Here is a 16,196-nt window from a genome sequence, read left to right as displayed (position 1 = left end):
AATGTTGCTTCTGAGAATATTTTTCAGTCAATGCCATGCAACAAATCTACAACACTGACAAATACTTAGGTCTTAAGTATTTTTCCACTGGAAACATGGATCTCGTGTTCACCTAATTGTAAGTGGCTACTGAGACAAGACATGTTCAAAGGCAAAAGGTAGTGCAGTTTTATTAGCAAATTTGTGGCCTGAATAGACCAGGTTGTGAGGGACTGTGGCTGAGAGTATGACTGGTATATACTGTGTGAGTTAGGTGGATCAGAAGCTCCTGTGCTTTGAATGTGTGTATCCCTCCACACTTCATGCTGAAGCTTAACCCCCAATGTGACAGAATGAAAAGGTGTGATTTTTAGGAGGTGATTAGGTTATGGGGCTCTATTCTTTTTGATGGGATTAGTGACCTCCTGTCAGCAATGGAGGGCACTAGTTAGGCCCCTTGTGCCCTTTAGTTCTTTCTGTCATGTGAGAACAACATATTTAAGGTGCTGTCTTGGAAGCAGGAGCCAGGCCCCCAGAGCCTGAGCTTGCATGCATGCACCTTGATCTTGGATTTCCCAGCCTTCAAAACTGTGAGCAAAATATTTCTGTATGTACCAATTAGTCATTTTAAGGTATTTTGTTATAATGTCAGAAAAGTACTAATACATAGACCTAGGTCAGTCAGCTATGTCAGTGAGGCACAGACAAGCACCATAGGTAATACCAGCTAGAGACCACTTTAGTGACAATCTGGGAGCCATGTGTTAGGAATCCTGTCCAGGAGACTAGTAGACAGAGAAGGACTCAGACTCAAATGGCCTGTCCAGAAAGTTCCCCATGTGAAGATACTGCGCCCATTTCTGCAGGCCCTGAAAGCTTCCTCTCTTGCCTGGCAAGCCCCTTTTCAGCCTATTTCAACAGACAGCAGGAAAAGGTGTTTTTTGTTTGTCAGTATTTTAAAGCAATTTAAACTATTATAGAAGGCAAAAGAGGAAATAGGTAAACAATTTCTCTTATTTCTAATTGAGAAACAAAACCCAAATAACAAGGCCCAGATGCTTTTTTGAGTGTCACTATGCAACTAAGGGAAAAACAAAATGTGTTCCACATTACCACCTGTCAATGCAATATGCAGTGCACAGGGAAAGAGGATAAATGCTCCCATTAGTGTCACCAGAGCTATTCCTTTGGACCCGAGAGACACAGGAAATGCATTAGGCACAAAATATGTTCATTTAGTACTTTTCTTAAGATGTCATGCATGGAGCCTTTTCACGTTGGTGTGTGAGTACATGGTGTTCTGTGGTACCTTGAGCAAATTCACTCCTATGCCAAATGGACCATGGTGATGGCCTAACTTGACCTGTATTGAGAGCCCATCTCAACGTTCTCATTATCCTGGTCCCTGAGAGTGTGATAGCGACCTTGACATTGGCATCAGGATGTCCAGAGCCAGGAACATTTGATGCAAATAGAGCTTTTCTGCATGGCCCTTGATTACAGAATTCAATGATCTGTCCTATTGTACTTATGGTTGTGAACCCATTACTTAGTGGATGGAGAGTAACAGTTATGGTTTACATTTTCTTTCTTCTCTCTGTGTCAGACACTTTTGAATTTTTGAATTGAATTATATACATTGTGAACTTTACATTGTTAGGTACTGGATTTTGTTGTGTTCTCAAAAAGTGCTGGACTTTGTTCTTGTCAGAAGTTATTTGTAATCATTTGGTCTTTTGAAAGCTAGTTTAGGAGTTTCATTAGAGTAGATCCAGAGATTTCTATAGTCTAGGGATAATTTTGTTTCACTATTAATGTAATTCTCTTCTGGTACTCTTTCAGACATGTGCATTTTGAAATTTTTTCATGCTGCTTGGTTGGAAATGATTCCTAGCCCTGTGTGAGCTCTGAGAAGTGTTTATGCTGCTGCTCTCTGTTGGTTCCTTTCTCAGCCTCATTGGACCAAATCCACTACAGAGCTCTCTCCACAGGCCTCTGGAGAGATCTCGTGTGTGTCTCTCTCTGTCCTCCTCATTCCCATCCTTGATCCACTGCCCCAACTCTCCCTGTAGCTTCCTTCTTTCTCATGTTCTGTCCTGTGATATTTGCCCAGGACTCTCTGAACTTGTCTTGCAGACATGGAGAATTCTGGTCTCTTCTCTGGTTCCACTGTTCTGCTCCATGGCCTGGAAACAGCTCTAGGAACTAGGAAGTAGGCTGTGTGGAATCATAGTGCTGATCTCATTCGTTTCACTTACTGAATATCTTCTTTACTGTTCCTCAGCACCACCGAATAAACAGTCAGGTATCACATTTGTCTGAGCCTTTTACTCCATTGGCTTGTTTGTTTTAAGATCATAATGTGTTTTGTTTTTTGTTTTAAATTGTGTAACATAGGGGAAAAAAAGAAGTATGCAGTAAAATTAATACCCTTTCAGTACAAATTGACATAATTAAGACTTAATTTCCTCCAGTTATCAAAACTTTGGCCCTAGCTGGGCATGGTGGCACACGTTTATAACCCCAGCATTTGAGAGGCTGAGACAGGAGGTTCTAATTCTCAGACAGCCTCAGCTACTTAGTGAGGCCTTCTGCAACAGTGAGACCCTGTTTAACGAGGTGTGGTGGCACACACTTGTAATCTCATCATCTGGGAGGCTGAGACTGGAGGATCATGGTTCATGGACAGCCTCAGCTACTAAGTGAGCCCCTTCACAACTGAGTGAGACCCTGTTTCAAACATAGAAATAATAAAAAAGATAGGGATGAGGGTGTTGTTCAGAGGTAGAATGCCCCAGATCCCATCCCTGGTACTGAAAAATAATAGGGCTGGGGGTGTAGGTTGGAGGTAGAATGCCTCTGGGTTTTATCCCTAGTGTTGCAAAGAAAAAAAAAAAACAAAACAAAAACAAAAAACAAACTTTGGCCCTATACTAATTTATAAATAATGGTAAAACACATAGTCCACCTTAATATTTCCTCTTAGGTGGTACGCATTGAAAGGGCATTGGTACTGGAATCACAGGGACATGGTGTTGAATCTTATTTCCATTAGTAATTAAGTGTTTGGCCATGTACAAGTTGTATGACTTTGCCCTCATGTCTTTTAAGTAAGACTCATACTACTTACCTCACTTACACTTATGGAAGATAGTATAGGTCAAATCTCCTTCCCCATGGTGGACCCTCAGTTCATTATTTACATGTTTTTAAATAAATTAATGATAAAATATCAGTAATAAGGTCTGTTTAAATAATATAATAGAAGCAATAAAATTCTACTCAATTAGATAGACTCTGATACCAAGTATATAAACATTTTTTGATGTAGATAGTCTCTGGGCCAAAAGTTTTGGTTGAGAATATCTATTTAAGAAAAGAATGAGTTATTCAGGAAGAGAATATCAGTCAGCCACAGTGGAGACAGAGAGTCACTGTGGCAAATCTGAGCAGTGCCACCTGAGCCTTGTCCCAGAGAGCAGGTGGTAGGACTGAGATGTCATCATCTGATTTCAGCATCCAGGTGCCACCGAATACCTCTATCTTAGAACTAGTCTTCTTGCACTAGTTAAGAAGCAATATTTCATAATGATCAGGCTATATCTGTGACTTGCTTCCCAGGACAGAATGTGTTCAGAGGGCAAAAGGAAGTAGCCTGCTTGCCAATAACCTTTCCATTTTAAAAACTAAATTGTATCTTTGAATAATACATTAATGTTACAGGATCTCAGTTAGCATAGATCAAGATAGTTTATTCTAGTAGCTCCGTGGAACTTGTAAGATCAAACTGAAGAGTGCTTATGGGAAAGAAACTAGAAATAAGCAAGTTTAATGCCAGCCAATCTCTTCATAAAATGCCCTATTCCTGAGAATATAACTCATTCTAGCCAGCATTTTATATTTTATGGCTATGAGTGGAGGAAAAAAGATATTTGTAAGTAAAGTTTAATATGAAGCAACATTTAGAAGATACTTTCCAAGTACTATAATACTAATGAAAAATAGAAAGCAGAGAGAGAATTTAATGCTATAAACACTAAATTTTAATTCTTATCCTGAAGTAATTCTATTTTCAATTATCCTTATCAGATAACTAAATGAATTTGTTTTGCATTTAAAATTTTGCAAAGGAGAATATTCCTGGTTGAGTAGGATATGCTTAAAAACGTTGCTTAAAAGAGATAAAAAAAGAAATGATAAAGGTTTGTGTGACTCAGAACTCTGGGTCTGATGACCTTGATACTGACCCAAGGATTCCAGAAATATTAAAAAGTTAATTTTGGCCATATTGATATTTTATTAAAGTGCCCCATCACAACCAGTCTTTGGTTGGTTTATATCATAAGCCCTGTTTACAGAGTGATAGCTGGTGAAAATCACCCTTACACAGAACACCTAGCTGATCGCCTCATTCCTTCCTAATAGCAATGCAGTGGAGGGTGACTAGAGCCTGTGATGCTTTTTTTCACCTTCTTCCTTTTCAGCAGCTCCTATTTTTTCTTTGGGGATTCACATGCATGAGGGAGGCTGCACCTGTCTATCATTTCTGCAGGATAGAACAACAGATGGAAGATTTGCCAACTGGTATGTCTCACTGCACTGGCTCAGCTATTAAGAAATGAACCTGTGATTTATAGGAGTGGTCCTCAAATTTTAACTTACAGCTATAGGACATGGGCACATTATCCACATTTAAAAGATTTAGGGTGCAGACTGTAGAGTACTGAGGCTATTGCATCAAATTTTTAGTAAAAAATGAAAATTAAGGAAACCCCAAGAAAACTGGAAAGATGCAAGACAAAGCCTCAATGATAGAATCTTAAGAATCAAACCAAGTCTAGTGATGAACTTATATGTGTTCATCTCAGTTACATGAGTTAACTCTACTCTATTGCTTAGTTTAGGTAAGTTGAGTTTTGCTGTTGTTTGTGACATGAGAGATCAATGCTAATATAGAAATATACTGTGCAATTTTACCATAAGTAGAGATTGATTTGTCTAACAAAAGATAAATAGAAATATTTGAGCCCATATTAATCTATAGAGCTATAATTTTATTTAAAATGTTTTTAGAAAAGATTCTAAAATCTTCTATTATCATGAGCATTTACTTATCTGTACCATCAAATCAATAAAATTTTGGTACAAAATTTCAGTTTTAGCTGGGTGTGGTGGTGGTATACACTTATAATCTCGGTACTTGGGAGGCTGAGACAGGAGGATTGCAGCTTGTGGCCTGCCTCAGCAATTTAGCAGGGCCTCCAAACTTAGTGAGATCCTGTTTCAAAATTAAGAATAAAAAATTGGGCTGAAGGCATAGCTCAGAGGTAGAATGCCTCTGGGTACAATCCCCAGTTGCACAAAAAAATGTTTTGTACAGTTTAATCTCTACTGAAAAATAATGAAGAAAATTGTTGGGGTCTGCACAACCACCTGACAGAACTTCCTATGAATCAGCAACATGTAGCGCCGAGCAGATATGGAGGGCGTAACTACTCCCCTTGCCCCCACTAGCCCAATTTGGCAATGTTGAGCCTTATTGGCTCAAATAATTCTTCCGTGCTCGTGAACCCCTCGTGCATTGTATAATTATTGGCTACAAGTTATGTGATTTGCGCATGCAAGAGTGACCTTTAACATAATAGGTTAGAATAGTTTCCTGTTGGAAATCCCCCTTGTGGTTTTTTGCTTTAAATTGGGTTGCCTGAGAAAAATAAATGAGATCCTGCTTGACTCGACTCCTGGCTCATGTGCTTCTGTTCGGGCCATTGGCACACACCTCCTTCTCAGCCCCACCACTGACGGGCTGGACCCGTCAGAAAATAATGGAATATTTGGGGTAAATATATTCATAAAAATACAAAGACAGTCAAAAACTTGAAAAAAAAAACCCAGAAATCAAAATTCAGTTATTTAATGAATGTAGGTTAAAAGGAGTCCTTGCATTTGGTCTTATTCTGGTTAAATGCTCTCTATATTTCCCATAGATTAACATACTTCAAAATTTTGAAAATAAAGGAGGAATATTCAAACAACTCAAATAAAGATAAAAATGTCAAAAAACAGGGTTGTATCCTCAGACACTAAATGAACTTTTATTTATTTATTTATTGGAAAGGGGACAAGGAGTTGAATCCAGCAGCATTCTACCTCTGTCTATTACACCCTATTTTATTTTTTGAAACAAGATCTTGCCAAGTTATTGAGGCTGGCCTTAAACCTTTACTCCTCCTTTCTCAGCCTTTCAAGTATTGGGATTGCAGGAGTGTGCCCCCATGCCCAACTAAACTTTTTAATACTACACTTCTTATACTACATTTTCATCACTCAAACAATTATGGATGTTCAATTTTTGATAACTGAGTCAAATATATCCTACGAGGGTTTTGGCTCTCATCTTTTCTACATATTTAGCATCATGGCATGGAAACCAACTAGAATTCTTTGTCCCAAGGAAAATCAAATTAATTCTGACTTGAGTAAAAATTTTTAGTTGGTAGGAAAAGATACTGGGGTGAATGTATGTGATCTTGGGTGTGGGGATCTCAGAATTATACAACATGAACCTAGAAAGAGAAAGAAGCAAAGTGAGAAGAAAAAGGATGCACGTGTGTATGTACACAACAGGAAGTGGGAAGCACAGCAACCAACTTAAGCATGAATAGCCTGAGGGGAATCCCTTTTCTCTCAGAAGGGTGGAACACCTCCAACCTTCTGCTCTCACCATCCAACCTGATGAAGGTGCAAATGCCCAGAAAATAGGGATCCTGCAGCCCAAAGGAGAAAAAGTGCAATAAAAAAAGGCTCTGTTTTTTTTTTTTAGGGGGTTGGGGGAGGTTTGCATCTACAATGTGACACCGACCTCTGGAAGTATTCCCCTTGAAGAAAACTGAAGGACCGTTAGGAAAGGCTATCAACTCTGCAGACAAAATGACACAACAGGCAACTCGACAAGCTGCAGAAAAGGGCTCAAAGAGTACTTGGCAGGCTGAGGCAGGAGGATTGCAAGCTCAAGGCCAGCCTCAGTAACTTAGGGAGACTCTGTTTCAAAATTAAAAATAGAAAGAGCCGGGGGTGCGGCTCAGAGGTGGACTCTTCCTGGCTTCAGTCCCCAGTACCAAAAGAAAAAAAAAAAGAATTCAAAGAAATTCTTAGCTGTTCATATACACAGGATATTAAAGGAGTAGCCATGATTACTACCATTCTGTTTTGTTTATAAGTTGGTCAAAAGATTAAAAAATTCCAAAAATATACATCTCAAGTGTAAAAATGCCATAACTCTCCTAGACATAATTTCAAGTGAGTAGTTACTTAGAGATATGTGAATTGCTCCTGGAATGGAACAGGAGACAAAGCTTGAGGCTGTAAGCATGCAGGATGTGCTCCCTAGTTAATCAAATTATGTTTGTGTGAATAATGAATAAGAGCAGAGAGCTGACTTCTTGAATCCACCTTTTATTGTGTGTGTGTGGCACTGGGTATTAAACCCAGGAGCATTTTACCTCTGAGTTATATCCCTGGACCTATGTGTGTGTGTGTGTGTGTGTGTGTGTGTGTGTGTGTGTGTGTGTGTGTTACTGAGTACAGAACCCAAGGGCCTTCTACTTCTTGACTATACTCCCAGACCTATTTATACTTTATTTGGAAACAGGGTCTCACTAAGTTGCTGAGAGCCTCACTAAGTAGCTGAGGCTGGCTTTAACCTGCGCAGTCCTCCTGTCTCAGCCTCCAAGTACAGGGATTACAAGCGTGCGCCACCACACCTGCTCCCTGGACATATTTTTGACTTTTTATTTTGAAACAAGGTCTCCTTAAGTTGCTGAAGGTCTTGCTAAGTTGCTGAGGCTGGCCTTGAATCTGCAATCCTCCAGTTTAACCTCCTAAGTAGTGGGATTACAGGCATGTGCCACCACACCTGGCTTGAGTCCACCTTTAAAGAGAAATAGCAGATGAAGTCAGATTACTCATGATAAAAATACTTTTATTGGAAATATCACACTGAGAAATAAATGGAGGTAGTATATTTATTCAGGACTCTGTCCTCTAGGTGTTCAGTTAGCTGCGGTGGTTTATTCTTCTGTCTATAGAATCTGGTAGGATGAACTTGATTTCCAAGGGCCTTGTCTTCACTAGTTTAGATTATTTGAAGATATGTGAAGAAGACCGATTTCATTCTTAGAATTAAAGCTCTGGACAAAAGCTTCGGGGGTAGTTTCGATTGTAGCTAAGCAACAAAGAGTGAAAATAGAATGAGAGATGGGAAAATGCATTATTGTTCTTAAACTACCAGCTCATTTCCTTAACACCTGGAAAAATAATTGTAGTTGAGAACAAGCACACTTTCCTATAACACAGGCCTTTGCACATGTAATTCACTGGTGCAATATCTAATACTCAGTAGGTTCTGACAGTTCCATCCATCATGATACAGCCCTCACCATGCCACTGCCTCAGACTGATAGATACAAAATGACAGTCACTCAGCCAGCCAGAGAGAGGAAACCAGGGGAAAATAGAATGCCAGCTCCCTTAGGCTCTTTGGCATAGTTGTGCAATGCATATCATTTTCTCTCCCCTAGCCTTTGTTGTGTGTGTGGACATACCAGCACAACTGCTCATTTTGCTCATATCCATACAGCTAAACTTCTTCCCTAAACTAAAAAGAATACAAACCTATAAAAGGCAACAGATACATTAAAATGAATTCTGTTTCTGTAAGACCTAAGAAGAATTAGAGATTAGGTCACTTTTTAACTTTGCCTTTTTAAAAATTGCTATTGAAGAGTCTAAAATTTTTAGGCAGGCATTATATAAAAGTTATGCTCAATTATAGCATTTATTCTAATCTAAAAATGTATGCCATAATTCTGCAAAATATATACTATATTTATATGCATGATAAATTAAAATGTTTATAGATTCATTATAATACAAACCTTAATAATGTGGACATATAAGAGATATAGACCTAAAATTTAAAAATTAAAATAAATAAAGTAAACTGATATTTCCCATTTTTTTCACCTTCCTTTTCCTACATCTCTTTATTTGTTTTTTGTGGTACTGGAAATTGAACTTAGGGGGCTTCTACTTTTAAGCCACACACCAAGCTCTTTTATAATCATTTTTCTTTTTATTATTTTATTTTGAAACAGGGTCTTGATAAATTGCTGAGAGTTTCCTTAAGTCGCTGAGGATGTCTTCAAACCTGTGCTCCCAAGTAATGGGATAATAGGTGTTTGCCACCATGCCTAGCTCTATGCTTATCTTTATTTTATTTATGTAGTTTATTTAACTTTTTATTTTTTGTGGCATTGGGGATAGAACCCAAGGGCATTTTAACTACAAACTACACACCTAGGCCTATTTTATTTTTATTTTGAAGCAAGGGCTTACTAAGTTGTTGAGGCTGTCTGTGAACCTGCTATCCTCCTGTCTCAGCCACCCCCCTCCCCTCCAAGTACAGGGATTACAAGCGTGAACTATCACACTGGCTTTATTGAACATTTTAAATAGATTTCATTTTCAGCTTTACTGAGGTATAATTGGCAAATAAAAATTGTGTAAATTTGAGCATTAGGTTTTGATGTGTATATTATTGTGAAATCAAGCTAAGTAACATATCCATTATCTCACAGAGTTACAACATTTTATTTGCAGTGAGAATTGTAAAATCTACTCTGTTAGCAAATTTCAATATAGAACACAGTATTAAGTATGGTCAGCATACCATAAATCAGATCACCATTGCTTGTTCCTTATTCACAACTGAAAATTGGCATCTTTGACCAACACCACCCTCTGTTTCACCCACCCCTAGCTTCTGGCAGTCACCATTCTAATGTCTGCTTTTATAAACTTGATTTTTTTTTTTTTAGATTCCACATATAATTGAGATTATGTTGTACTTATCTTTTTCTTTCTGGGTTATTTAACTTAGCATAATGACTTCTAGGTTCACCCATTTTTGCAAATAGTAATATTTCCTCTGTGTGAGTGTGTGTGTGTGTGTGTGTGTGTGTGTGTGTGTGTGTGTGTAAGTATGTTTTCTGGAGATTGAACCCAGAGGCATTCTAACTCTGAACTTTAGCCCCAGCCATTTTTTATTTATATGAAACAGAGTCTCACTAGATTGCTGAGAGTCTTGTTAAGTTATTGAGACTGGTCTTGAACCTGTGATTCTCTTGTCTCAGCCTTCCAAATACTGGGATTATAGGCATACACCACCATCCTGGCATATTTCCACCTTTAAAAAGACTAAATAGTATTTGTGTGTGTGTGAATGTGTGCATGTACACACTTATATCATATTTTTTATCTATTCATTCATTATTCATTAACATACACTTAAGTTTTTCCTATAACTTGGCAAAATATAAATAACATTGCAGTGAACATAGGAATGAAAATATCTCTTATAAATATCAATCTGGCTTCCACTGATGTATATACAGAAGTGGGATTGCTAGTCACCTAAGTAGTTCTATTTTCAATTTTTAGAGGAAATTTTATATTGTTTTGCATAATGGTTCTATTAGTTTATATTTTCTATCAAGAGAGTGCAGGATGCCTCCCCTTTTCTTCATGAAACTTTTTTTGGTAATAGCCATTCTAACAGACATGAGGTGATATTTCATTATGGTTTTGATTTGCATTTCTCTGGTGATTAGTAATATGGAGAACATTTTTACATAGCTATTAGGCATTTTAAAAATTTCCTCTTTGGAGAAATATCTACTGAGTTCCATTACCCATTTTTTAAAAATAAAGGTTTTTTTTAGTTACATTAATTGCATATACATTTAACCCCTTGTCACATATATAGTTGGCAAATATGTTCTCCCATTCTACAGGTTGTCTTTTTACTTTATTGATTTCCTTGCTGTGCACAAGTGGGATTTGATCTAATCCAACTTGTCAGTTTTTTGCTTTAGTTTCATGCATTTTTGGAGTTATATTCAAAAGATTGTCAAGACTAGTGTCACATAACTTTTCCCTGTTATCTTCCAGTAATGTTGTAGTTTTAGTATTAAAATCCTTATACATTTTAGTTGAAATTTGCATATGGTATGAGATAGAGGTCTAGTTTTCTTTTTTTTGCATCTAGATATCTAGTTGTTCCAACATCATTTATTGTAAAGACTATTTTAATTATTTATTGAAGAGACTAGGTATTTGATAATGGAAAAATTATTAAAGATCAGTTGAATATAAATGTGTGTATCTACTACCATGCCCGGCTAGAACCATACAGTTTTAATTACACTATGATTTTTGCTTTTTGGATCCATTATTTTGTTTGTCTTGCCTAAGATCACTTTGGCTTTTTGAAATCTTTTGTGGTTCCATACAAGATTTAGAACTGTTTGTTTATTTTTTTTCCTATAAACAATTGTCATTGGAATTTTGTTAGCAATTGCATTCAATTCTTTTGGATGCTAAAGAGATTTTATTTTGTAGGTTTTATTAATCTTTATTTAAAAATATAACCAAATTCAGCCGGGCGTGGTGGTGCACTCTTGTAATCCCAGGATTCGGGAGGCGGAGACTGGAGGATCATGGTTCCTGGACAGCCTCAGCTAATTAGTGAGGCCCTTCATAACTTAGTGAGGCCCTGTTTCAAAATAAAGAATAAAAAATAGGACAGGAGGTGTAGCTCAGAGGTCAAGTACCCCTGGGTTCCATCTCCAGACCGGCAAAATAACCAAACTCATCTTGGTTGTCTACATTGTTTGCAATTCAGTCTCAAAATAAACATTGGAAGCATACAAGCAATTGTTTAATGAAGCCATATAAGTTACGGGATAGTCAAATAGTTACAATACAATATTTTTCATAAAAATTTGTCATAAAATTAGTAAAAGAAGCAAGGTAGGGTACATTTTAATACTGGTAAAATGGCAGTAGCAGCTTTTCAATGATTATATATATTGGAGTGTGTGTGTGTGTGTGTGTGTGTGTGTGTGTGTTGCTGGGATTTGAACCTAGGGGCACTCTACCTCCAAGCTATACCCCCAATTCTGTTTTTATCTTATCTGGAAACAGGGCCTCAACAAGTTGTGGATGGCTCCACTAAGTAGCTGTGGCTGGCTGTGAACATGCAATCCTCCTATCTCAGCCTCCAAAGTCCTGAGATCACAAGTGTGCACCATCATGTCTGCTCTGGCATTTTTCTTAAGAACTGTCATCCTACAGAGTGGTCAAATTATTTAGATTACACTGATACAGTATATAGTGGTTTATTAATATTATAAACATTATAAGTGCCCCATAAAATTTTATTCTGTTTCAAAAACTCAGCTGCTTTATTCTCAATGATCATTTCCTTTATTCTTTTCTTTTTTGTGGTGCTGAGGATTGAACTCAGAGACACTCCACCTCTGAGCCACACCCCCAGCTTTTGTTATTTATTTGTTTATTTATTTTTGAAACAAGGTTTCAGTAGTTTTGCTGAGAGTCTCACTATACTTCCTGAGACTGTCCTTGAACCTACAATCCTTCTGTCTCAGTCCCCCAGGTACTGGCATTACATCATTCCCTTAATCTTACATAATATAAAATAGCTAGCACATTAAAAAACAAAACAAAACAAAAAGACTTTTACTCAAAGAGGTAACTACTGTATCTCTTTTCTGCCTGTTTTATTTTCATTCATAAATGTGTTGTAAAAATATCTGGGCATGGTGGCCCACACTTGTAATCCCAGCATTTGGGAGGCTGAGACTGGAGGATCACAGTTTGCCAACAGCCTCAGCTATTTAGTGAGGCCCTCCTCAATTTAGTGAGACCCTGCTTCAAAATGAAGAGTAAAAAATAAGGCAGGGGGTGTAGTTCGGAGGTCGAATGCCCCTGGATTCCATCCCCAGACCTGAAAAAAAAAAAAGTGGGGTTTTATACACAGTGATTTTTAGGTGCTAAACGTTGTTTCCAGGTCTTCTTTCTAGTCTGGTGACTTTCAAACAACACTGACATCTCAAGGCAATATTTTTCTATATAAATATAGCATTTCTTTTACTACCATGCAAACTTAAAATTTTCCAAAATTTATATTATAGTATGTCAGTATGTGTAGGTTCCCTCCCCTCTCTTTCTCTCTTTCTCAGATTTGGGTGACTTATTTGCATATTTTGTGGATCACCACATGGAGTCAGAGTTGCCATCAGTTCTGTTCACCACTTGTACAAAGGGCTGAGTTTGAGTTGGGCTTCTAGGATGAGCTAGCTGAAACTTGCTCCTAAAGGCTGAGGTTATGACTGGGCTCACTACAGTTCCTGTTCCCATATTTTCCTTATTTGTAAGAGGGGTTCCACCTGTACTTCTTTCTACATCAACCTTTTCAAGCAGTTTCCACAGATCTATCTGGATTTTGCCAGGAGTGATTAAGACATTTGTCACGTGAGTTGATGGTACTTTGGAGTTTGGTTTCAGGGTAATACACTGAAGGTCGGAGAGAGTAACTAGTGGATTCTGTCTCCTTGGTGATGGTATAAGCTTTCTTTTTCCACAAATACCCTGTGTGTTTAACTTCACAGTCAGTAGATAGTTAATGGTTATCTGCATGAGCCCATCTTTTGTTAATGGTCCAGCCTAAGGTACTTTAGTGAAACCGGATTTTCTGAGCAGCAAAGGTGCTAGTGGCAGAGAAGGAGGAGGAAGAAGAGAAGGAGGAGGAGGTGGTGGAGGTAGAGGTGGAAGATGGCTGGCTGTGGCACTGTGGGAGGAAGTACAGCTGCAGATTCTCTAGGGACAATTGGAGCACTGGTAGGCCCATTGGTAAGTTCACCACTCCTGTCACATGTTTGACCACAGCTTGGAAAAGTTTCCTGAGACAGTCTTTAGCCTTTAGTATTTCTTGGAGTTTGCCTAATTCACTTTTCAAAATTCAAAATTGTTCTTTTAGACTATGATGTTCTTGGTGGCAGGTTTGGGATAGAAAAATGGTATTTTTCAAGACTTCTAAACCCTGCGCTACACTTAGCACCAGCTGTATATAGACCATGCTCTATTTTTCCAAAGTTTTATTTCATCTTTGATGTTGGGAAATTTGAAGTTCCAAGATGGTCTTAGCCCATTTCTGCTAGGGAGTATATCAGTTGAAGAAATAACCACTTTTTCTGGCAAGGCTGGTGGAGAGGGGGTGTTAGTATCTTGGTATCTTGGACTGGAAAGGAGAGGCTTCTGGTTTTTTTTTGTATACTCTTTTGGATTTATCTTTCAGCTTTCTTCTTTATTGTTTGAACTTTGGCATGATTTCTGAAGAGAAATAGTCTAAGAGCCTGGGGATTAGATGTTGTCCCGGCATTGGCCTCTCTTCCGGGCCATAAAGAGAAATTCCCTCTATAAAGAATTTAATAATACAATAATACAAATTTTCTAAGTCATAAACACAGGCTCTTTTCATTTATTTCTGTCTTCCTCAACTTCTTTCAATATTTTATAATTTCCAGTTTATTGCTGTTGCATCTTGATTAAACTTAATCCTTATTTTATTTTTCAATGTTATTATAAATGTGTTGTTTTATCAATACATTTTGATAGTTTATGGTTTAATTCATAAAATGGAACTCATTTTTAGGTGTTTATTTCCCAGTTTTACAGAGTTTATTAGTTCTAACAGTTTTTTGATGGAGTCTTGATCACATGATTTGCTTTTGCCTTTCTGATTTGATGTGTTTTGTTTCTCTTGCCTAATTACTCTAGGTAGGCTTCCAGTAATATAGTGAATATTACTAGAAAAAAATGAATGTATATCGCTATCTTCCTGTTTATCTTTTCAACTTCAAGTATGATGCTAACTGTGGGCTGTATATGGCCTTTGCTATGTTGATGTCAATTCCTTCTAGTTCTAATTTGTTGAAAGTTTTCTGTTAAAGGACATTGAATATTGACAAATTATTTTCCTGAATATATTGGTATAATGACATGATTTTTATCCTTCATTCTACTAATATGTGTATGAAATTTATTAATTTGTGCATACTGAACAATTGGAGGATAAATTTCACTTGGTCATGATGTATGATTCTTATGACATACTGTTTAATTGGATTATTAGTATTTCATTGAGGATTTTTGAATCTCTGTTCATCAGGGACATTGATCAATAATTTTTTTGAAGAGTCTGACTTTGGCATCAGAGTAATGCTGACTTTATGAAATGAGTTTGGAGGGGTCCTCAATTCAGTTTCTTGGAAGAGATTGAGAAGAATTAGGTTAATTGCTTAACTGTAATGTATCAGTGAAGACATCAGGTTTTGTATTTCTTCGTTAGGAAAATTTATTAAACCATCTCTAAGCTTAATTGATATTTTTTATTATTTTCTTAATCTCTATTTCACTTATTTCTGCTCTAATAGATTTCTTTCTTCTCTTAATTTGAGCTTTTAAAAAATTATTTTAGGTCTTTGAAATGCATAGATTGTTGATTTGAGACTTCTTTTTCTTAAGGAATTCCTTAAGGTATTCTCAAGGTAGATATTTATCACTATAAACTTTCTCTTTGGGGCTGTTTTTTCCTGCATCCTACACATTTTGGTATATTTTTTAAAGTAATTTGTCTAAAGGTATTTTTTATTTCCCTTTTGATTTTCTCCTTTGTTACTTGTAGCATAGTGTTCAATTTCCCTTTATTTGTGAATTTTCCAATTTTCTTCCTGTTACAAATTTCTAGTTTTACTACTATAGTTAAAACAAATACTTGATATGATTTTAAGACTTCAGTATTTTTAATTTTGCTGGGACTTGTTCAGGATCCCAGTATCCAGCCTCTCTTGGGAAATGTTCTCTGTGTGCTCAAGAATGTACATTTTACTCTATTGATAGAATGTTCTGTATCTTAGTCTGTTTGATCTAGATAGTTCAAGTTCGGTATTTCCATTTTGATGTTCTTTCTTGATGATCTGTCTCTTAATGAAAGTGAATTATTGAAATTCCTACAATTATTTTTTGCCTGCTTTCCCCTTAAATCCTATAATTAATATTTGCTTTTTATGTTTAGGTATATCACTGTTGAATACATATATGTTTATAATTGCTGTATTTTCTTGAATTGACTCCACTGCTATTACATAATAACTTTTTTTGTATTTCTTTACAGTTTTTGGCTTCATTTATTTAGTCTAAGTATGGTTGCTTCTGCTTTCTTTTCTTTACTTTCAACCTATTGTGTCCTTTTGGTAAAAATGAGTTTTTTGTAAACAGCATATTTTGATTAAAAA

General features: G+C 36.9%; 1 pseudogene across 1 annotated transcript; it reads right to left on the bottom strand.

Moving 5' to 3' along the window:
* Positions 1 to 13,113: 13,113 nt before the first annotated feature.
* On the bottom strand, positions 13,114 to 14,227 carry LOC308262326 (proline-rich protein 11-like; annotated as a pseudogene). The gene has a single exon. The product of its transcript is annotated as a proline-rich protein 11-like (transcript).
* Positions 14,228 to 16,196: the final 1,969 nt, after the last annotated feature.

The sequence above is a fragment of the Muscardinus avellanarius genome, assembly GCF_963383645.1.
Source record: "Muscardinus avellanarius genome assembly, chromosome: 4".
NCBI classification, from domain to species: domain Eukaryota; kingdom Metazoa; phylum Chordata; class Mammalia; order Rodentia; family Gliridae; genus Muscardinus; species Muscardinus avellanarius.
The sequence above is the reverse complement of the archived record's forward strand: the minus strand, read 5'-3'. Positions and strand labels throughout refer to the sequence as shown.